The sequence below is a fragment of the Neolamprologus brichardi genome, chromosome 1, assembly GCF_056152115.1.
Source record: "Neolamprologus brichardi isolate AB-2024 chromosome 1, ASM5615211v1, whole genome shotgun sequence".
In the NCBI taxonomy this organism is placed as follows: domain Eukaryota; kingdom Metazoa; phylum Chordata; class Actinopteri; order Cichliformes; family Cichlidae; genus Neolamprologus; species Neolamprologus brichardi.
In genome coordinates, this window is record NC_142104.1 from 43073275 (window position 1) to 43097351 (window position 24077).

The following is a 24077-nucleotide window of genomic DNA, read 5'->3' on the forward strand; positions in this document are numbered from 1 at the left end:
TTCAAACAGTGGCATGCTGCCATGTTCAACATAATGTGTTCTTACTACAACAACCTGTGACATACAGAGCTCTCCATAGAACACACTATATATGACAAAGGATGTTCCAAATAGGCGTCATATACTCAAACATATGTATAGACAGTATTAGAAGAACTACATGCATGCTATATGGTCTTGTATGCCTGTTGACAGGCTCTGGGAAAGGATATGTGAACACCTATCAGCTGTAGCTCGTCTTAGACTCAGAGCAGTTTGTTTTGTCCCATTTTTGTGGTTGGCTTTGACGCAGCGTGCAGGTGAGCCCCAAGACTTGGGTATGTCCTGGATTTGCTGCTGGCATGGGAGGGAAGTGGGGGGGGTGCACTTCAAAAGGGGTTGATATGTGTGCGTGGGTGTCTTTGTGTCATTGGTGGGTGGGTCAGTCAGTGGGTTGGGTGTGTGCGTGTCCATTTGTCCAATGTGTCCATTTCAGGCTTTGTCTCTTCAATGCCTGCAATGGACACTCATGCAGACGTTGCAGTGAGCTGCAGTACCAGGAGAGAGAGATTTCATTTCAAGCCAACAGAAAAGAAAAAACAAAACAAAACACAGGAGTGCATTTTAAAGTGAGCCAACTTAATGGTTTGTGACGTAGAAGGACCGTGGGATGTACCTCGTACCTTATTTGGTCACTTCTCGGCTTTATATATACGATCTCCTCCTGCTGGTACTGCACCCTCTGACTGGTGTGTCTATTACGCGCTTTACTGTGATATCGGGTTGGTGTTTGTGTTTGTGAGTGTGTGCATTGCTGGGCCTGAGGCTGGGGCTTGCTGAACCTTGGCCCCCAATTTATAATAATTTATAGAGCTCATCTTGGAAAAAATGTATTTGGAATGAAATTCCATTCAGCTTTTCAAGGAGATTTTAGGACATTCTGATAATAACGGATTACCGTAGTTCAGCCTAGAAGTAATAAATGCAGGAACTTGTTTTTCAGCATCACTCAAAGACAGGCATTTTATAATTTTAGAGATTGGCGGGCAATTTTGTTAATCATTGCTCAACCTACGTCTGCAGGAACGCTTTTGAAAAGAAAACAAACTGGCAGGACAGCTGGGGTATTAAAGATAAGACCAATTCAGTTCTGTCTTATTTGTAAAGCACCAAAACACAACAACAGTTCCCTCACAGCACTTTAAATTGTAAGAGGAAGACCCTACAATAATACAGGGAAAACTGAGAAAACCCTAACAATCATTTGACCCTGGTATGAGCAGGTGACAGTGGAAGAGAAAACTCCTTTTTAGACAGGAGGAACCCTTTGACAGAACCAGGCTCAGGGGGGCTATCTGTTGGGGAAGGAAGAGAGGATAAAAGATGCGCCGTGGAAGAGAGCAAGAGATTAATAATAATTAATGAGGCCTTGGTAGCAGAGCCCCTGTGATGGATGAGGTTTGCCCTGAGTTCCTGAAAGCACTGGCTGTTGTAGGGCTGTCTTGGTTAAAACGTCCCTACAATGTTGCGTGGATATCAGCGGTGGTACCTTTGGATTGGCAGAACAGGGCTGTGGTTCCCATCTTTAAGAAGGGGGCCGGAGGACTTCTGATGAGGCATGCAGTGACATGGTCATGCCACATCGAACTCCTCCCATATTCTCCCTGTCTTTGACAGTTATAGCACAGCTAGTGTATCTTTTCACATCAAGGTTGGAGCAAGAAAAATCCAGCGAGTTCACCGCAAAAACACAACACCTAGTAAATAAATGCTTCAGGGCTAGCCCGACACCAAACGAGGCAGCGGAGCTAATAAGGCAAACAGTTAACCCTTTAAAACCGGTCGGAGCGGGAATGCTCCATTTTGCGCAACTGCATTTAAATCCCGGTAGCTCTGCAACCACGTAAGCTAGCGCAATAATTCTTTTTGCATATGAAACCGGAGGAGTTGTACTTACATCTTATGCCATCAGCTTGTCCTCGGTCACAGTTTCCTTCCACATATAGCTTTGCAAAACTGCATAAAAAGCACTTGCAGCAACAAAAACATAATATTCCAGAAACACTTTTGCCAATCCGATCAGCTGTTCGTAACTATCGCATGTCCGCCATGACCTGCCCGAAACCGGAAGTGACGCCATTTTCGCAGAAATGTAGTTTTTTGTTTTTTTTTTACCATCAGGGCCTCATGAGCCTATACTGGTGTTTTTAAAAGTTATCTTTGACTTTCTGACTTTCTGTGTCGTTTCTGGGATGTTTAGGACTCATATTGCACTGCTGGAAATAGTTTATTTTGATGCATATGCTGCTTTCTTTGCAAATTTGCATTATAATATTTATTTTCGTTTTTCCTGCAGTATATAAAAATTGGTGTATTTCAAAAATAAAACTATGAAGACACTCAAAATAAATTTCCTGTGGTGGGAAACTATTTTGTGCAACTTTTTTGTATTTACAGTTTTGAGGGATAAGCCTCTTAAATTTCTCTAACTAGAAATATATGTTAAAAAAACAAAAACGATTTTCAAAATTTTGTAGTTTCTTGCACTTTTTTGCAATTTATGTAATTACTATGCACTTAATGCAGACATATTATTAAAATTTAAGCTGTAATGGTTGTATTGATGTATAGCAACTTGAAATGCTCCCAAAAATGGCTCCACAGCATGTAAAAATATAATATAACCTCTGGCAGACTTGGTTCTATGGTAGGTCTTAAAGGGTTAAAGCCGAAAGAGAAACGTTGCAGTCTGTGGTGAGAAACATGATGACCAAATCTTTAGAGTAAGCTTTATCATCACTTAGTGCATTTATCTCAGCCTGTCCAAGACAACTTAAACATGCAGGTGGATACATTATCAGTCAAAGTTGAAAACCTACTGGGCTTTGTTCGCCAAGTCAAAAAGAATGCTAACCATTGGGTTACTTAAATGGACAAGATTGCACTCAAGATTGGTGAGCTAAAGGTTGGAATTTTATACCAAATACAGCAGTTTATGGTTTTACATTCTTGGAATACATTGCAAATAATGTAAATTTCAATATGGTGGTTGGCTGTTCTATGTTGTTTTCTTCATACACTAGGTTTCGCAGTTACTTTGCCCTGTACAGAAGGGGAGCCGGCACAGGTTCACTAGACCTCGCTTCGTGACTGTCAAGGACGTTAGCTATCAAGGGGTTTGGGGGAGGTGGTGGTGTGGATTCAACTACACAATAATCAACACATAAATGACACTACAGACCCATGACCTTATAGATAGATAATGATGATGCTCAGTGTTTGTTTGTTTTTTTACTTATAGGTGTTGAGTATGCTTGGTTATTTTTATGTATTTGAGTTTTAATCTAAAAATCTGTGGCCAGTTTAACAGTTTTATATATCAACTTTAACAGTTTTATTATCTGTTAAAGGGCTGAATTCTCCCTTAAAATGTACGAGCATCCTCGATGTCCTGCACAGGCAGAAATTGGTTTCAGCTCTATTACAGAAGATTAATCTCAGACCAGTGGATGTAAACAGAATGGAGAATAAATATTATAAGACCAGTGTTGCTTTAGGCGATGTTTCTAAACAGAAAGGGGTTATGATATTGATGAAACGTAACAGTCATATACAAGAGAAAATTAATTCCAGTTTATCGGTGGAGTTGGGCATATTGTTGCTTTAATCTGAAAGTGGGAAAACTGGTATATGTATCTATTTAAGGCCTTACCATCTATGAGGTAAACATCTCCCCACTGTTGACTAAAGAGCTGCCTAACTCGAGTGATTATGCACTATTCACTGGAGCTGATGTGAATACCTTCTTGAATCGAAACATGGACAGGTCTCATCACACCATATCAACAGCTAAAGCTCAACACTCAGCTGTCCATCTAAAGGTCAAAGGTCACTCTGCGAGGATGCCAATGTTCACATTTTGGACAGAGAGGACAGATGGTTTGAAAGAGGAGTGAAAGAAGCATCTATGTCCACTGTGAGCGACCATCTTTGAACAGAGGCGGTGGTTTACGACACCAACTCTCTGCCATCTATAATCCAGTTTTGAGTTCCCTCCCCGGACGCCTTAACGCCCACTCACAGTGGTAGGTTTCATAGTGGGTTCTACACCCGTTTTCACACCTCGTGTGATTAGGTAGAGCAGAGCTTCCCAATGTGTGAAGCCCGCCCCCTGGGTATCCCACATTCTTGATTTTTACTTTACAAACACTTGTTGCAATGACTAACTACTCCTGACATGTTGGAGATGTTAGCTCTTTATACAGTAAAGTTACAGCTGGATACAAATAACATCAGGCTGATCCTGACACGATTTGTTCTCCCTTCAAATCACAGACAAACAGGATCCCACAGCTGTTTATGTTTTTGAGGCATTTTTTGAAAAATGTATTGACAGCAATGTTGAATATTATTACACAGGAAAAAAACAACTACATGTAAAACAATCACAGCGTGATGCCTCTGCCTTTGTAAATGGAGGGACAGTAACTGTGTGTTTATATGTAAGCGTGTAAAACCTGCAGACAGTCAGATTAACAGTATTTTGTCTCTATCTATCATTCTGCAATTCATCTCATGTAAACAATCACGTGGCCACAGCGTGACGTGATAAAGACACATACCTTTGACGTTGCGTGATGAACTCTGTATTCCTCGTCCACACGGAAACGCAAAAAAGGAGTTTTAAAAAATCTCAGTTTTCGGTGATTTGAAACGTCGTTTACGTGGACAAATCAGCTGCGTGTTCAAAATCACCCGTGTAGGTGTGGACGTAGCGTAAAAGAGTTAGTAGTTTATTTTCTTACTACCTGTAATTTATTGCAGATTACTTGTATTTGCTTAATTGTTTACTAAATGTTTGAGGTGTGAAATAAACCGCAATGGAGCAGAATTGGGGGGGGGGGGGGGGGGGGGGACACAACATTTTTCTAGCAGAAAAATGTTTGGGAACCACTGAGGTAGAGGGTCATTAGGGGGTCCATTGTCCCTCTTGGGGGGGTAACTCCCACAGGGTTTATATCTGGGACTCTCCACCATTTGACCTTAGAACTGAAGAAGCTTCTCGGATGAGAGGTGAAACGTCTTCAAGTAACTTAAAGAAGTCCAGACGCTTTTCTTTCCAAGCTCCTTAGACTACGATGACCTGGATGACTGAGAACCTTCACAGACAACAGCTCAGACTGTATCATCTGAGGGCTTCGGTGTCTGTACCAAAAATTTGAACTGAAGTGATATTAGGAGAGTGTTGAATGCAGCCACCAAAGAATTTACTTTTTATTCTGCACCCCACAAAATGTCTTTAAGTATAGACTATAATCTTACTCCTGCTAAACTGGTTCAGTGTGTTCAATCAGCTAATATCCTCCCAAAAAGTCTATTTGATCATAATCCAATTATTAGTCTGTTTAACTTTCCCCCACCCAATGCAAACCGAACAGATGGAGATTTAATGTTTCACTTTTAGGGAACAAAGAATTTTTGACCAGTTAAACCATAAACTGGAGGAAGTCATCAATATTAATATTGATAGTTTTTCTTGTTCAGTTTTCTTTGTATGGGCTGTCGTTAACGGTTTCTTGAGAAGCAGTTTTGCTCTTATTGTGACGGGACTGAACGCACTCAAGTGCAGACCAAGGTTTCTTTTCAAAATGAGTGTCAACAGTTTATTTACAGAAACACCAAGTGCAATATACACAACGTGCAGCGGTCCGGGGTTCCAGGGATCCGTGGGAAGGAAGGAAAAAGGTCCACGCACACACATACCACTCCTCTTCTGTTTCTCCACGCTCTCGCTCCACACACACCTCGCCACTAATCCACTCTCAGATAATCAGGAAATGGGAACAGGTCCAGTTTACTGTACAGTAAACCGTATTTCCCTGGACCCAGGGAAAGAGTGACAAGAAGCACTGAACCGCCATCTTAAATAGTGGCCAGCTAATCAGGCAGATCAGCGGCAGGTGAGTAATTAGGCCAGGTGCAGGGCCAAGGGCGGGAGCCCGAGATGAGCTCTGACAGAAAGAGAGAGACAGAAAGAGACAGCACAATAATAATAAAAACATCTGGCCTGACATTGAGCCAGCCAGGGAAGCACAGAGACCATGGCACTTATTACAAAAAATGTAAAGAATGAATAATAATAATAATAATAATAATAATAATAATAATAATAATAATAATAATAATAATAATAATAATAATAGAAATATCCCTGTTGTTTTTGGAATAAATAAAAAAATAAAATAAAAAATAAAATAAAATAATAATAATAATAATAATAATAATAATAATAATAATAATAGAAATATCCCTGTTGTTTTTGGAATAAATAAAAAAATAAAATAAAAAATACAATAAAATAAAATAAAATAAATAAAATAATAATAATAATAATAATAATAATAATAATAGAAATATCCCTGTTGTTTTTGGAATAAATAAAAAAAATATTTACCTCACCTTCAGAGATGATACCTGTAAAACTGTGCTCAGCTACATTCGTGTGAATACTCGCTATCTGAGGAGGAAACTGAAGATTTCTTTAAGAATATCCACCTTCCAGTTCATTCTCCAGAGCACGTAAAAACCTGAGATTCTCTGAGAACTGCATTATGCCCTCAAACTTACCAACAAAGGTCGTTTATCAGGTCTTGATGGAAAACCTCCTGAGTTATATTTGACACTTTTAGAAATGCTGGGCCCACTCTGGAGGAGTGTGGTAATTACCGACCCATTTACTTAATAAATGCAGTTGTTAAACTATATGCCAAAATATTAGCTGCACGCCTTGAGAAAGTGCTGGGCAAACTGATTCACAGTCTTCTGACAACATAATGTTATCGGTGAGTCCAGAAGGTCCCAGTCTCAGACTGGACTTTTCTTCTCTGATGCTTCTTTGTGTTTGATCGATTGGAGTGGAAATATTTATGGAAAGGTCCCAAATTTATTAAGATGATAAAAATGTATATGCTAATCCTTCAGCTAGTATCTGTATTGGAGTTTTCCTCATCTATATTTAGTATACTCTGGTGGAACAAGACGGGGATGCTCACTCTCACTACTTATTTTAATTGCTCCATACAAACCTTAGCCCCCCCCCCCACCCCCTCCACTCCCTTTGTACTGTAGGGTATACACCATATTTCATTATACCCTGATGAAACCTTAGTATACATATTGGCTTTTCAGTTGTCCTTGTCCACACTGTTGAACATCAGAGGTACTTTTGGCAAACTGTCAGGTTATAAAATCAACCTCACACAATCTGCCCCTATGTTGCTTAATTCAGACAAGACTCTCAATATCCAATTAGATGTAAACATTGTGCAACTATTTATATAAATATCATATATATATATATATATATATATATATATATATATATGTGTGTGTGTGTGTGTGTATATATATATATATTATATGTATATATTATATATATATATATACACACACACACACACACACACACACACACATATATATATATATATATATATATATATATATATATATATATATATATATGTATATATAATATAAATTATTTAGGTATTCAAATAGTGTTCTCTGTATCTTCTACTTTTAAGAACAATTACTCTACTATTTAAAAAAATAGAAAAGTTCAGTGCTTCCTTTACCTCCCCCAGTTGATTACTGGAAAAAAGTTGACTCTTTGTTTAAGTAATTTATATGGAATAACAGCTGTTCACATATAAAGTGGACAGTACCACAAAAACAAAAAATGGCCTGTATTTGTATAGCGCTTTTCTAGTCCCTAAGGACCCCAAAGCGCTTTACACACCCAGTCATCCACCCATTCACACACTGGTGATGGCAGTTACATTGTAGCCACAGCCACCCTGGGTGGCACTGACAGAGGCGAGGCTGCCGGACACTGGCGCCACCGGGCCCTCTGACCACCACCAGTTGGCAACAGGTGAAGTGTCTTGCCCAAGGACTGTCGGAGCCGGGGCTCGAACCGGCAACCTTCCGATTACAAGACGAACTGCCAACTCTTAAGCCACGATCGCCCCAAACAAAGACTAGAAGGAGGTTGGTTAGTACCAAAATCCAAACTATATCATTGGTCTTTTACCTTACAGCACATTAGACATTGGTTGGATCCAGAAGCAGATCCCCCATGGTTGGAAACTGAAAAACATCTTGTAACTCCAATGAGACCGCACGATTTTCTTTTCTCAGGGGTATCATTGGGCCCATCGTTTCATTATCATTTAAGATTTACGATTTTAAGAGTACAATAATCTCAGTTTTATCTGAATGTAGAAGCAGAAAATTTGAGGTCATTCAAGTCTTTATGTCTTAAAGACATCAAGCTTAGCTAATTGGATTGTGTTATCTGGCTTCATGGACAAATAAAGTTGGGTATCATCTGTATAGCAGTAAAAGTGTATGCTATGTTTTCTAATGATCCTGCCTAAAGGAATCAAGTTTAATGTAAACAGAATTGGTCCCAGCACAAAACTATGCTGAACTCTATAATTAACCTGAGTGTTTAAACAGGACAATTTATTTACAGGAACAAATTGGTGTCTAATAGATAGATATGGTTCAGCCCACTGCATTGCACTACCTTTAATACCCATAGCATGTTCTAATCATTGTATTAAAATATTATGCTGCAGTGAGATGTAGCAGGACAAGCACAGAAATGACTTTTGAGTCAACTGAGTCTAATAATAGATTAAATTCTGTGTTAAGGCTGTCGTTTTTAGTATCTGGATGGATGTTGAAATCACCCAGATGAGTAAGGCCCATAGATAACAATAGATAACAGCAAGTAAAACTGTCTTTGAGTTGTCCAGTTAGGGTGGACAAGGCTACCTGTCAGGCTTTCAAATGAACTAAACTGTGTCTGCATCTTTGGTTGGGTTATAAGCTGCAGAGGAAGATTGCTGTCATTAACATAATCATCCTGCTGTGACCAGGTTTCTGTAAGTCAGAGGAAATCGATTTATTGATTAATTATTAACTCGTGTAGTAAGAGGGAGAGAGAGAATGTTTAATTAACAGCATTTCACTGCTTTACTCTTTGGTGTAGTTGTGGATAATTATTGTTTTTCTTTGTGATTTTTTTATTTTTAAAATGTTTTTTGGTAACTTTTGGTGGTCTAGGAGCAGACACAGGCTCTTAGACAGCCAGCAATTTAAGGAGAACATGCAGCTAAACATGTCACTTCTGGTCCAATTGGTGGAGGACGGGTACCAGAGAAAACTACAGAGTCAGACATTGGTTTGGTAATGTCTGTGAAGGTTCTCAGTCATCCAGGTCATCGTAGTCAAAGGAGCTTGCAAAGAAAAGCGTCTGGACTTCTTTAAGTTACTTGAAGACGTTTCACCTTCATCCGAGAAGCTTCTTCAGTTCTAAGGTCAAATGGTGGAGAGTCCCAGATTTAAACCTAGTGGGAGTTTCCCCCCACAGAGGGACAAAGGACCCCCTAATGACCCTCTAATCGCCTGAGCCAAGGTGTGACACTGGGTGTGGGTCCCAATCAGCCAGAGTTTCGGGTGAGTTCATTGTGAAACCAGGACCCACCTTATCATGCGAATTCCTGAGGTCAGATGGCCCAGGATTGGTTTGGTAATGTTACACAGCAATTTACTTTAGTGACCTCTGATTGAAGTAACTGGGTGTCATTAATTATAATTCATTACAATAATAATAATTCCATGCTGTTCCACTTGTGGCTGGAGCCTATCCCAGGTACCGTAGGGTGAGAGGCAGGATACGCCCTGTCGCAGGGTTAACACGTAGAAAGAGACAACCATTCACATTCACACCTATGGACAATTTAGAATCATTACTTAACCTAACCCCACTAACTGCATATCTTTGGACTGTGGGAGAAAGCCAGAGCATCTGGAGAGAACCCACAAAAACACATGGAGAACATGCAAACACGTGTCGTTAAGAAATTGAAATTGATCTACCATCTGTAATAAATGCAGCAAGGACCTGATAGAAGCCTTTTGACCGATACATCTGGCCTTTCAGTTTGTTTGTTGAAGCCTCATCAGAAATTAGGCTTCGAAATGGAACAGTGGCTGGCAAGAATCCATTCTTAAGCAAGGAAACAGAGAGAAAGGGCTGAGGTATGCCAAATTACACAAGGACTGGACTGAAAATCAGTGGCAACAAATCTTATTGATGACGAATCAATGATGAATCTAAAGCTGAAATTCTTGGTGCAGACCATCTTCAGTATGTGCAGAAAGTCAGGAAACACTACAAGAAAGGTCTCTACAGTCATCTGTAAAACGTAGTGGAGGCTCTGGCATAGCTTGTGGTTACACTTTAGTCAACTGTGTCAATGACAATGGTTCTATACAAACTGCCAATGTCATAAACACACAAAATAATCCAGCCAGTCTTCGACTGATCTCCCCACATCGCGGACTTTAATATTAATAGAACAGTGTTGGATCAGAATGGGAAAAAAAGAAAAAGACACTCAACATCTTAAGAAAAACTTGGGAGGGAAAATTTGTCAAGAAACCTGTAGATCGATTTCCAAAGACTGCTTTTCATTAGCTGGGCCCACTTCCTCATTTGGGGTTTGATAGCATTTTAATTCAATTTAATGTTATTTATACAGCACCAAATCACAACAACAGTCGCCTCAAGGTGCTTTATATTGTAAGGTCGACCCGACAATAATACAGACAGAGAAAAACCCAACAATCATATGACCCCCTATGAGCAGCACTTTGGCGACAGTGGGAAGGAAAAACTCCCTTTTAACAGGAAGAAACCTCCAGCAGAACCAGGCTCAGGGAGGGGCGGGGCCATCTGCTGTGATTGGTTGGGGTGAGAGAAGGAAGACAGGATAAAGACATGCTGTGGAAGAGAGAATGAACAGCTTAGGGGGAACACATATAGATGAGAACCGGAAGGAGTGCGTTTGGAGGCATGGTCCTGCTCCTGAAATTTAGATATTAATCTCCAAAGAGACATTACAAGAAAGCTTGCCTAAGAGAATTCAGGCTGTGTCACAGTTTTTTCATATGAAGTATTGATTTTCAAGCTTTATAGAATTATAAAAACTGTGCCTTATATACTCTAGTTCTATTACATTGTGGATTCTCAGTGAAGGCATCAAAACTATGAATGAACACATGGAATTATGAAGTAAACAAAAAAGTGAAATAACTCAAAACATGTTTTAGATTCTTCAAAATAGCCCTTTGCTTTGATTACTTTGATTTTGCAGACTGACTGTCATTTCATAATATGAATTCTAACAGTTGTTAAATAGAGCTGTCAGCTAACTCAAACTGACTTCTGGTCCCAACCCCATTAGGAAGGCAAGAACTTCCACAAATGAACCCTGACAAGCCACAGCTGTGACGTGAAAACCATTTCTGGTGACTACATCATGAAGCTCACTGGGAGAAGGCCGAGGGTTTGCAGCACTGTCAGCAAAGCAAAGGGTAGCTAGAGTTATATATCTTCTCTTTGCTACATAATTCCATAAATCTTGTTTCATATAGTTTGTATCTACAATGTAGAAAGCAGTAAAAAAACAAAGAAAAACCATTAAATGAGAAAGTGTGTCAAAACGTTTGACTGGTAGTGTATGTTTGCAATTTCAATAAATTACTGCACCTACTTCCCATTTTCCAGGAAAAATATAACGAAATAGTGGGTGGCTAAAGACTTTTGGACTGTACTCCCTGTTTTTTGAATTTTACATTTGTACATTTTAAAAGAGGTGTTTTATTCTTTGACTTCTGTGCTAAGGGCAGTTTGCTTATCCATAATAAACACCACATTCAAACATAAGTGTGCATGTCACCAGGGAACCTTGGGCTGCAGATCAATGATTGATTTTGTAAATTGATCATCAGATCTGCAGCCACATGTTCTGGACCTCCAGGTGAAGAGAGAAGCAGAGCTATCAACTGATCATCACTTAGTAATGAGTTTGATTAGGTGGCAGCTGGACTGTCCTTCAACAGAGGAAGGTTGAGAACATTGAATCTAAATGGACTAAATTATGCACCTCAATTGCTGGAGTGGTTGTGTGAAGTTGTCTGCAAGGTGGTGAGTGGTCATGACAAAAAAAACCTGAACCAGATGGTGGAAACCATCAGGTTGGATATGCCAGGGAGCTGAAGAGGAGAATAAGCCTGTTAGTTGGACCGCAATGTTCCTGATTGTGGATATTAGAGGTTAATTGGGAATTTGTCCAATCAGTCTACATGTGTTTTTTAAAGTTTGATCAAATACCAAAGAGGTGTTAGGTCCGTTTTTGTGGCCTAGCCGTTTCCTGTACAACCATTACGAAATTGCTGGTAATAAGTAAGACTAGTTCTTGGTGGGTGTTGGATTCTGCTGGGGCTGGCCTTTGTTACCGATTCTGTCCATAGCAATGCGCTGGAGTGCAAGTGGAGGAGTTTAAATATCTCGGGGTCTTCTTCATGAGTGAAGGAGTGGGGATCTGAAGGATTGGAGTGACAGCAGTGGGACAAATGCTATACCAGTGAAGAGAGAGCTGAATAACGGACGGTGACTGAAATTTCCTATGCAGGCTAGACTGCATATGGCCATAGAGATAGAATAGGGAGCTTGGTATTTGGGAGGGGCTTGTTGAGCTACTACTCCTCCACATCAAAAGGAGCCAGCTGAGGTGGTTCAGGCATGGGAGAAACTGGGAGAAAGCCCCAGGCCAGACCCAGGATTTGCTGGAGAAGTTACATCTGGAAAATGGAGGAGGTGGCCAGCAAAGGAACGTTGAGAAGTCTCTGCTTAGACTGCTGCCCACATGATCTGGACCTGGATAAACAACAGAAGATGGATGTTTGAATGTATGTATGGAGGATAACATTTTCCCAGAGAAAGATGATATGGATGACCTCCCTGTGGGGTGGTATTCATAGGATGAGACAATTTTGGAGCACAAATGGGAACCTACTTAGTTCTTATTTACCAACAGCAAACTCTACTTAGCATTTTCTTTTGCTGCTTTTGATACTTGCAAAAGAATTGAACAAGAATTTTGGAACATTTTACCTTCAAAATGGAATTAATGAAATGAACAGCCCTATTCAGGTTCTCTGACTTAGCTAATGTAACGCAAAGTTATTTAAGGGCTAGTTTTATTGCAATGGGCAAGTTTACTGACTGACGCGCAGAAGAAATAGTTCTTTATGGAGCCTAGATGGTGTGAATGACGAGACCAAAGACTGCAAAATCTTGTACCAAAAATATATTGAATAAATGGGGGAAAGGGGGAATGGGACAAAATAATTAATGCAACACACAACATAAACAAATGCCCACAATTAATTAGAAAAGTAATTGCTGTGATTTTCTGTGCAAGAGTCCTTTTGTTAAAAGTCCTTTTTGGTCCTTTTCTTTTTAAAGTTCACTTTTAACCTCTTAAGCCCCAAGCCTAACTGCTCTCCTGCCTTTTGCCCCCATATCAGGGGGCATTGGGGCTTAAGAGGTTAAGGTATTCCTCCTTAGGGTCCAGCTCCATACAATGGGGAAATATGTCCATAATCCAAAGACGGCAAAGTGGGGGAAAAGAGGGTAAAACAAAGAATGGTCCTACCGGCTCGCCACTTCAATATGAAGATCAGTTCAAAGGGGGAAAAAAACCTGACCTGTAGGCCAGAAAAATGTCCATTAGCACATCAAGTTCAATTCAATTTACCGGTAATCAAATACATTTTTCTGCAGTTCTATGCAACAATGCAAATCATGAATTATCATCATCAGTCACAAATGTTCAACAGTTAAATTATTAATTATCTGGGCTACGTTTAATCCACACATTCCAGTAGCGTTCAAACAAACAAACAAATACAAAAACAACAATAAAGAAAAACACCTGTCTAACAGACAGCATAGCCAAATTCAAGGCAACACACAACGATAATCATTCAATTGCACTTTGTTTCAAAGTAAGCCCACTTAAGTGCTTAAGTAAATAAAAGTGTTCAAAAATAGAAGCTTTCGAATCGGAGTTCTTCCCGTGGTGGGAACGCCGCCGAACAAAGTCATTTTTTAATCGCAAAACCGATCGACTGGTTACTGACAGCTAAAAAGGTTGTTATTGGTAGATGTTAAGGACACTTACCGCTGAGGTGATACAATTTTATAGACGAATTTAGGGGAGAAAACGCTTTGCTTTCCAACGCCGTTCTAAACGCCAGAAGCTTACAGCCACAGCAGGAGTCGATCCCGCATGTATCCCTCCACAGCCGGTTTTCATACTTGCCGCGACTTGGAAGGAGCAAATCAGGAGAAGGGGATCAAATCAGCTGACGTGGGTCTTGTGACAGTGCGTAGTTGATATGGGTTACAGGTTCCCCCCTCGATCTCATGTACGTCCCTGTACATGGTGGCTGGTTCCGGATGACAGGTTGCTCAGTGGCAGTAAGTAGATGGTCTTCTTCGTCTTCCAATGCATGAGTGAAGGCAGTGGTCAAGCCATGGACTAGCGCCTGAATACTCCTGTATTTTCTGTATGGATTATATCATTCCCTCAGTTATTGTTAGGTCAGCCTCAGAAGATGTTCCATCCACCATGATCTGCAGTTGAGATGGTGTTTTTGCAGTGTGTGTAAAACTATAGTGCACACAATGATTAATGGATTGTAGAACACTTCTGGTAGAAACATCCTGAAATAAATGTTTTTACATATGATTTTAACAACCTTTTAAAAGTTGGACAGCTTGTTTTACAGAGGACCAAAATGATCAAAGTTTAGCAGGCAGTTCCCATGGTTACCTCACTGCATAAGTCATCACTTGTGCAACTCTGTATATATATTTTTGTCTTTTACAAAGTGAGAGGTGCAGTGTAAGGGTGTGAAACTAAGAGCAGGGCTGGCTTCCCATCATGCTGCTTTTATCATTATTATTAGAGGACTTCTTTGTGATAATTATCAAGTTTTATTTCTCAGCCATTTTTGCCACGTTTACTTTTTCCTTAGAAATCATAACCAAAACAAACCTTGCTCTTCCATCAGCTGTTCCCAAACCAAAACTAAAACTCTGTGTCAGAGCCTGAAAACACTGTCAGTATTCACAGTGACAGAACGAGCTGCCTGCACTTCAAACTGGTGTTTATTGCTGCAGTTTTAGTTTAGAAAACCACACTGATTCATAACATCCAAAAATAGATTGTGGGTTCAATTCAGTTTTATTTACAGTATATAGCACCAAATCACAGTCACCCAAAGGTGCTTTATAGTGGAAGGTAGAGACCTTACAATGATGCCCTGCCAAGAAACCTGTAGTGGCCTTTAAAAAGAAATGAACAAAAGGCAACAAGTTGCAAACACACACAAGTGAGGGCAAAATAATACTGATATAAACAAATGGAGTCAGTGGTAAGAAATTACTCCACATAGTGTAAATTAGAAAATACTTGTGCAATTTCAGCCTTTATCCACTTGCTCCCAAATACTCAGACTGCTACACTTTCCCACTTGTGTTCAAGCACAATCACCACAGGAGGCACATTTGAACAACAAGTCATTTCAAATAGTTTTCTTCTTTATTAGCGTCATAATTTCTGAGTCTGTTATTTGAAACAGACTTTTTGCACCCTGCCGTTGGTCAGCTCTGACTCGTTCCCACTCGTTATTTCTGCTTTAATTATCCTTTCTCTCCCGCTTCCGCCCTGTCCATCTTTCTTTCCCTCTCACCCTCTCTGTCATTACTCTCAATTGAGCCAAATTACCTCCATTCATTTAGGCCCCAGACAGGTGAATTAGCCTACATGGAATAATTCCTAGATTGAGTTCTCTCCCAGCCGTTCCACGTTCTAATGGAATTAGCCAAGATAACAGTCCTGAGGAAGTCGGCATGATTTAAACGTGACACTAAACAGAAATCCTCACTGAGCCATTTTAATCGAGTGATTTGTCTGTTTCTTAATGGTTTCAACTTGTGGACGTGTTAAGAATGATGCAGCAGGCCTAAATTCAGCCTTGACTTGGCTTATAGAATTTTCTATACAGTTCACTCTTATTAGAGTCCATTCAGTTACTTTGAAAGATTCACCTTGAGCGCACAACTCAGGGTCTTATGATGAAGTTTGTTGACCTTCGTATGGTGTGAGTGACTCTGACGTTGGAGCTCTGAACACTCTCTTTGAGAGAACTGCCATTCAGTTTTTATTTCTATTAGTAAAAGCCAGACTGACAATTCTTTGCTTACGTTATAACTCAGAGTATAGTGAGTTATTATTCTAAACAACAATCTCTTAATATCCACCAGTTCACCAGCAACCCGTCTGGGACGGCATTGTTGTTTTTGTTGCATTAACATTCGACCTTTTTTGTAGAATTTTGCAGAAAAACTGTGATGGCAACACTATTGTATGGCACCTCATTTGACAGCTGTATCCTGTAGTTTGTGAATGTTAGTATTTAGCAAATGATTCAAAGGAAACCCTACAAACCTGCAGAGGAAACACTGGACTTTTAAGTGTTCTTTTTCTAGCTCAGAATCATTGCACAAATACAGGTTTAAAAATATAAAACTGCAGTGCAAATGTATAAATTTGAACTTTAAATGTATAAAATATTAAAACTTAGTTTGGACTACAAATCAATTTGGGGTTTCCATCGATGGACCAAGTTGTGCCTTTTCTCGAGACTACAGTAGCTGAGCATCTGCCGTCATTCTTGGATATTTATCGACACTTCTCTGCAAAACTGAGACAAAGCACTGAACACTTGAAAGCACGCCATCTTTAGCTAGCAGGTTATGAGGTCTGTCTCTAATACTGTACAGCCGTCCTGCTAGAAAGTCATGTGTTCATATTTATAGTTATAGAGTAAATAAATATAAATATTTGGGCCCTTTCTCAATTCTCAAGTACGCGAGCACGGACTCGCGATTTGTACAATTGGAACACCAGCGTACTTGATGATGTCACAGGTCCGGAGCTTTTACTGCCGTCCTTAATTTAACTGTGAGTAATATGTTATGAAGCTTAACTTTAATCACAGCCAAACCGGTTTACTCAGGAACAAATAAAACACTGAAATAAACCAAACATTAACATTTAGAAGTGATCTAAGTGACTTATAAATCATGTTTAACCTCAGTAGTGAAATCTCTATTAATAAAAATAGTGTACATGTACATACGTGTACATACCTTAATAAAAACAAGCAGGTGAGATGTTAGAACGCTTTTATTTTTATTTTAGTGGACACTCAATACAATAGACAGCTACTGTGGTTTGTTTAACCTGAGTAGTGAAAAGACCGCGGGGGGGGGGGGAGTGAAAACGATCTGCCGGGAATCCGCTGTTCTCGCCGGCTGTAATAATCCTCGACCTCGCTGTCTGCTGTGGAGCTGGCGGGTCACAGCTCGTTTGGAAATATATGATATCTTGATAAATCGAGCAGATATGTGAAGTTTACACAGCTACATTCTCGCTGGAAAAGAACTTAAAAGTTTATTTGTGACCCAGAAAGAGTAATATTTAAAAGTTTTTAGCCCCGCTCGTCCGCCATTGCCGCGTTTGAGTTTTGGACGAAATGCATTCTGGGATATTTAGCTGTACCAAGTCCACACAAGTCACCACCGATGCATGCTCGATAAAACGGGCGGAGCGAGAACACATCCGGGACTTTTTCGCGTTCTCGGCTTGATGCGTACTTCGAATTGGAACAGTACTTGGTCTCCGACTGATGACGTATCACGAGTACACGAGAACGCAAGTACGCACAAGTACGCATATTGAGAAAGGGCCATAGAGTATATTTATAGTTATTAAATATAAGGTTTTTGGTTTAATTAACAGCTCTCTAAAACAGAATGCAGGGAGGCTTTATTACAGGGGTGTCGTATTCAGACTGCAATACTTCATACATATAAAAACTGCTAAAAGAGTGAGTCTGCAAATCTATTTAAATACTGTTTAAAGTGTTCTTACCTTCAACAGTTAACAAGGTTTTGTGCACCATTATTTTAAATTCCGAGATAGTTGATCTTTAGTCCAAACTTTTTACTAGTTGCTTGTAATGTACTCTTATTCAATTACACAATGAAGAACGTGAAAAACATGGAAGTTAACCATTAAGAGCAACTGGAGTTCACTTCCTTTCTCAAGGTCTATAAAAGCAGACATACTTTTATAGACCTTGAGAATCATAAGAAGAGTTTTCCCTGCCATAATCACATACAGTAATCATTTATTGAAAGTTGAGAACATCTGAGACAGCGTTTTCGACTTGATCCATTTTGATATTATACAAAAAGCTGTGTGCTTAACTCTATATCTTATACCCTTATCCATCATTTAAACCAGACCTTCCCAAAGTGTGGGGCCCGCCCCCTAGGGGGGGTGAAGAGCCATTGCAGGGGGGGCGCGGTATGAAGAGGGGGGAAAAAAACAAAACGCTTGGACACTGCTAGCACAGGGCGCCCACAGAAACACAAAGCAGGAGATGAAGCATCGCTGAATATGTTTCCAAACCAACTTCATTCTAAGACAAAGACTAAAAATATGGTGAAAATATTGGCTTCACCTGCACAAGTGCTGAGGTAGGTCTCCCTGCAGGATTGGTTTTCCCTGCGTCAGGAGCAGCGCTGGGCTCTTCAAATCACGGAATACAACTGTTCACTTGCACTGATGACAGCTATAGCTGAAACATATTCATGTTGCTTAAAAGTAAACACTCAGTGAGTGCTGGCGTTTTGTTTCTTTAAAGCAGTGGTTCCCAAACTTTTTTTGCTAGGCCCCCCTTTGTTTTACAAGAAAAACAACCCCCCCTCCGCGCACGGACAAACAGTATCCCACATTCTTGATTTTTTAGCACTCACTGAGTGTTTACTTTTAAGCAACATGAATACGTTTCATCTGTAGCTGTCATCAGTGCAAGTGAACAGTTGTTTCACTAATTTAAAAGGTTGTAATCACAGAGTTGTGCTTGTGAGTAGTAAAAAAAAAAAAATTAAAAGGATTGAATTACAAGTTTTGCAGCTCTCCATATATTTGTGTAAATATGTAAAAATGATAAACACAAGTGTGTGAAGCTTAATTTTTTTCCTATACATTTTCACACTTTAGTTTTCAGGTTCTCACATTTTGCACCGTATTTACTTTCATATTGTTCCTCCTCGAGTGCTGCCACAGCCTGAGATGAACTGGAGGCTTTAGTGCTGGCCAGAAGACCAGGAGCTCCACGAGTATTAACAAGGAATTTAGAAGGTCGCCCATCGTTGTTGTGTATGGTGATATATGATGATACAGCTGTAGTGTAATTAAAAAGGAGTCACTGCGTAGTGCAGGGGTCCCCAACTCCAGGCCTCGAGGGCCGGTGTCCTGCAGTTATTAGATGTGTCCGTGATCCAACACAGCTGATTTAAAGGCTAAATGACCTCCTCAACATGTCTTGAAGTTCTCCAGAGGCCTGGTAATGAACTAATCATTTGATTCAGGTGTGTTGACCCAGGGTGAAATTTAAAACCTGCAGGACACCGGCCCTCGAGGCCTGGAGTTGGGGACCCCTGGCGTAGTGTAACAGCTGCCGTTGTAATGCAGTGTATTGCCGCATGGTGGCGCCTCCTATCTCATGACTGGTGTGTCACTCCCTTTTTCTTCTTCTTCACACTCTCTCTGTAATGGATTCTTCCGTGTACGCAGACTAGTGAGCTCTCAAGTAAGGTGTGGTAGAGGTAGCGCATGAATGGCCCTACCATACGGTGGCCCCTAGAGACAAAGCACGTACAAACTCCAAAACACTTGCAAACTCCAAAACACTTGCAAACTCCAAAACACTTGCAAACTCCAAAACACTTGCAAACTCCAAAACACATGCAAACTCCAAAACACTTGCAAACTCCAAAACACTTGCAAACTCCAAAGCACATGCAAACTCCAAAGCACATGCAAATTCCAAAACACAACGGAAGTGCTCCAGGACGCTAGGGGCAGTGTTGAGCTTTTGTTACCTAGTAACTACACAAGCCAGGATGTACCAATGACCGGATTTGGGGTCTGCAGCCTTTTTTTTTTTTTTTTTTTTTTGGGTCTGCAGCCTTAAAGGCCGCATTTTAAGGCCGATTATGTCACAGCGACACGACGAAGGCTGTCCCAATTCAAAGGCTGCTGGAAATGCGGCCCTCAAATGCGTCCTTAATTTCCCTGAATTTTAAGGATGGGTCGCTGTAGCCTTCATGGCCCAACATATCCCAGATTTCATAGCGCGGCTGTGGTGTGGATAATTTTGCCGAAAAAAACGGCGGAAGCGGAGCTGCCGAAGAGTAAACTTTCAGAAGTAAGTACTGAATATTATGTCACTTATTTATGCGCAAATGTTTTTTATAATGAAGAACATTAAAACATTCCTGTTGGCCACATGTCGGGAAAGTTATGTGACATTAGCGATGTTTGTACTAACTTGGTTTTACTCCAAAATATACGCCAATAGTTGACTTTAATCTTATAGAGAATGTGATGATTTTATGGATAATTAAAGTCAGTCATATATCCACAAACACAACAGGCTGAAAGTCAGTGATGCTGCTCGGTTTGCAGTCCTGAATATCACGGCACAAGCAGGATTCACTGCACTGTTAATGTTAGCTATGTTATATTGCTGCCTCTGTTCGGTGGTGTCGAGCCAAATGGAGTTTAACGTGTGTGTTTGAACGAGCTGACGGTTCACTTGTTAAGCTGAAAGAAAGATGCTTTAATCACAGGAGTCACACATGTGTCCACTGTACCATCTGGGAACTCTTCTTGTTTCGTAATAACACAGTCCTCCTTCTTTTGTGCTGTTTTGTAGCAGTGTATACACCTGAGACTGTCACCTGTCTGTCTGTCCTGCACTCTCTCTCTTTTTCTTTCTCTCTGATTGTGTAATAAAAGTATGAACATGTATTTATAAGTTACACTTGTGTTTGAATCCTGCAGCTTATCACACATTTGATTTTAATGTGTGACAACTGCAAGTGTCCAGAGTGAGGACAGACTGAGGGACTCACTGCTGCACATCATCTGTGAGGCTTTGCACCCCCAATGATCCACCAGGTCTCAGCAGTGTGTGAGGAAGAGGAGGAGGAAGAGCCAGCAGCAGCTGACAGATGGAGAGAATAGACAGACTGTTCCCTGTTTGTGAAGGACTGCTAGGAAAGTTTAACATAACTAATTGTCTGTCCTGAATCAGTCTTATTAGGTAATGTTCAAATAATTTTATCATTCCAGTGTTTGCAGTGTGGGAGAAAGTACTCAGGGCCTTCAAGTTACACACTATGAAAGGAAGAAACAAGTTTAATATTCAGAAACCTAAAGTATGTATCAGCAGCTGAATGGACCTAAAAATAAATGTTTGTTTCAGTTCTATGAAGCTTTGAGTATTTTGGATCAGTAGTACTGCTGTGTTTGTTGCATCATATTGCTGTAATTGTTTATATGCTTTATATATTCTGAGGTAAGTTGATCTATAGTGTTACATCATATTCTATAAGGATGTTATGTGTTTGTAGACTTTCTGCCCAGTTTGACCCATTTAGCAGAAGTCAGCCTGTTTAAGGCTCTGATATCTATTCTGTATGACTTAAAGCAGTTATGACATGGTCTGATTTTCTCACCCAATAAAGGAATATTCAATATATCAGTCTACTCTTCATTTTATCAGAAACAGTTATCACAGCTCATATAATTTCTTTTTACACACGTATATAAGCAATGAGCCAAATTTAGTAATGCCAACATACTGAAGGAACAACATTTCTCTCTTATATATGATACACCTATATATGCACTGTCAAAGATACTTGTCTTTGAGTGAAGATTTAAGGTGATAAGACCTATAAATAACTGCAACTTGAATCTGTACTGAGGCTCAGTATTTGACACAGAGTTCATGTTTACTGCTGTAATAGCTAATAATGATTAATATAATAACTATAATATTGGCCATATTATATTTACATTACCAAAGTGATATGACTTTAGTCTCATGAACAACATTAGCTAATTGTTATTTACTAACTAATCTTAAATGACTGTTCAGTACAGAAATGAAGCCCAAAAATCATGTTTTACTGTCCTGTGGTCTCAACCTCAGATACTTATCAAATCACACAAAGCTCTTGTAGAAACAAACAAACAAATGAACAAAATATGTTTTCCTTCATTTCTGTCAAACAAAGTTGTATGACACGTTTCCAGCGGTTAGTATCATGGTTGCTAGGCAACCTGGAAAGCGCGACAGAGACTAGACCGTCCCATACAGACAAACTTGCCGTTTATTTTGCAAATCGAGCTCAACACTGCCCCTAGCGTCCTGGAGCACTTCCGTTGTGTTTTGGAATTTGCATGTGCTTTGGGGTTTGCATGTGTTTTGGAGTTTGCAAGTGTTTTGGAGTTTGCAAGTGTTTTGGAGTTTGCAAGTGTTTTGGAGTTTGCAAGTGTTTTGGAGTTTGCATGTGTTTTGGAGTTTGCATGCGTTTTGGAGTTTGCAAGTGTTTTGGAGTTTGCAAGTGTTTTGGAGTTTGCAAGTGTTTTGGAGTTTGCAAGTGTTTTGGAGTTTGCATGTGTTTTGGAGTTTGCATGCGTTTTGGAGTTTGCAAGCGTTTTGGAGTTTGCAAGTGTTTTGGAGTTTGCAAGTGTTTTGGAGTTTGCATGTGTTTTGGAGTTTGCAAGTGTTTTGGAGTTTGCAAGTGTTTTGGAGTTTGCAAGTGTTTTGGAGTTTGCAAGTGTTTTGGAGTTTGCATGCGTTTTGGAGTTTGCATGCGTTTTGGAGTTTGTACGTGCTTTGTCTCTAGGGGCCACCGTACTACCAACCTGAGTTATGCACAAAGTTATGACTTCCAGTTCTTGAAGATAATTTTTTTAGCGATGCGTGAGGCAGTAACAACTATGTTTGATTTATGTGCTTATGTCACCTAACATGAACAGTTTAGGTGTGGCAACTAAACCGTGTGGAAAGGTCTTCACATATCCTCCGACAGGCCCTCTGAGTAGGCGTACAAGACCATACAGCGTGCACATAGTTTTCAGTGGGTGTTTGCAGTGTGTGCATATGTTTGAGTGTGTGAGGCCCATTTGTCCTGTATATTGTGTTCTATGGAGAGTTTTGCATGTTGTAAGTTGCTGTATTAGGATCAGATGTTTTGTTATGGGTTGATGGAAAGATCTTGCTCCCGTTTTGCAGTTTGATGGGAAATGGAATCACCAATTTTACACATTTTATATGTGTTTGATAACCATTTAGGGGTAGAGATATTTTCAATATTTTGTTGCCCATGTAGACATTTGAGTTCAGTTTACTGGGTTAAATCATTTTTGTAGGCTGGACTTCAAATCAGAGATCTTTACTTGTCCACAGAGAGCTGGTTTTAGGTTTAGCCATGGGCCGTCTAACAAGCTTGATTTGATCCATTCTGAGTCATACAGCGATGAGTTGGCTAAAAAGCAGTGATACAAATTTGGTCATTCTAGACCAGCGGTCTCCAACCATTTTTGCGCCACGGACCGGTTTATGCCCGACAATACTTTCATGGACCGGCCTTTAAGGTGTCGCGGATAAATACAACAAAATAAAACTAGTACCGGTACCGAAAAAAAGAAGATTTATTCATAACACACGTGAAAAGACCCAGGAAAACCGAGTAAACGATAAAACGATAACAAAATAACGCTGAAAACTGATAAAAACCCTGAAAACTATACATTTCACACCTGAGCCTCAACTCTCGCGGACCGGTACCAAACGACTCACGGACCAGTACCGGTCCGAGGCCCGGGGGGTGGGGACCGCTGCTCTAGACCTTTGTGTTTTGGTTTTTGTGAAGTTTTTAAACTAATTTGTTGTTGTGGAGGTTTGCTGAGTGAGGCAGAATAAAAATAGTTCAAAAGGTTGACAATCCAGTGTTTTTCTTCACAACTGTGGTCTAGTGTGTTGCAGTCTCTGATCCATGTGGTCTAATGTGTTATCTTTAGACAATTATTTTTTTCAAAATGTACAGAGAGCACATCATTTAACAATACACGACTCAGATTAATAGTAATGGAAATAATGATTTGTGATGAAATTCAGTGCAATAGAAAACCAGCTTTCTTTGCAGAATTACACTGAAAAGATTTTGGTTCTTA

The 24077-nt window shown here is 40.0% G+C and overlaps 1 protein-coding gene across 1 annotated transcript in view; it reads left to right on the forward strand.

Moving 5' to 3' along the window:
- The window catches only part of LOC102798111 (uncharacterized), a 275012-nt gene that overhangs the window by 173485 nt on the left and 77450 nt on the right, over positions 1-24077 (forward strand). The window lies entirely within an intron of this gene.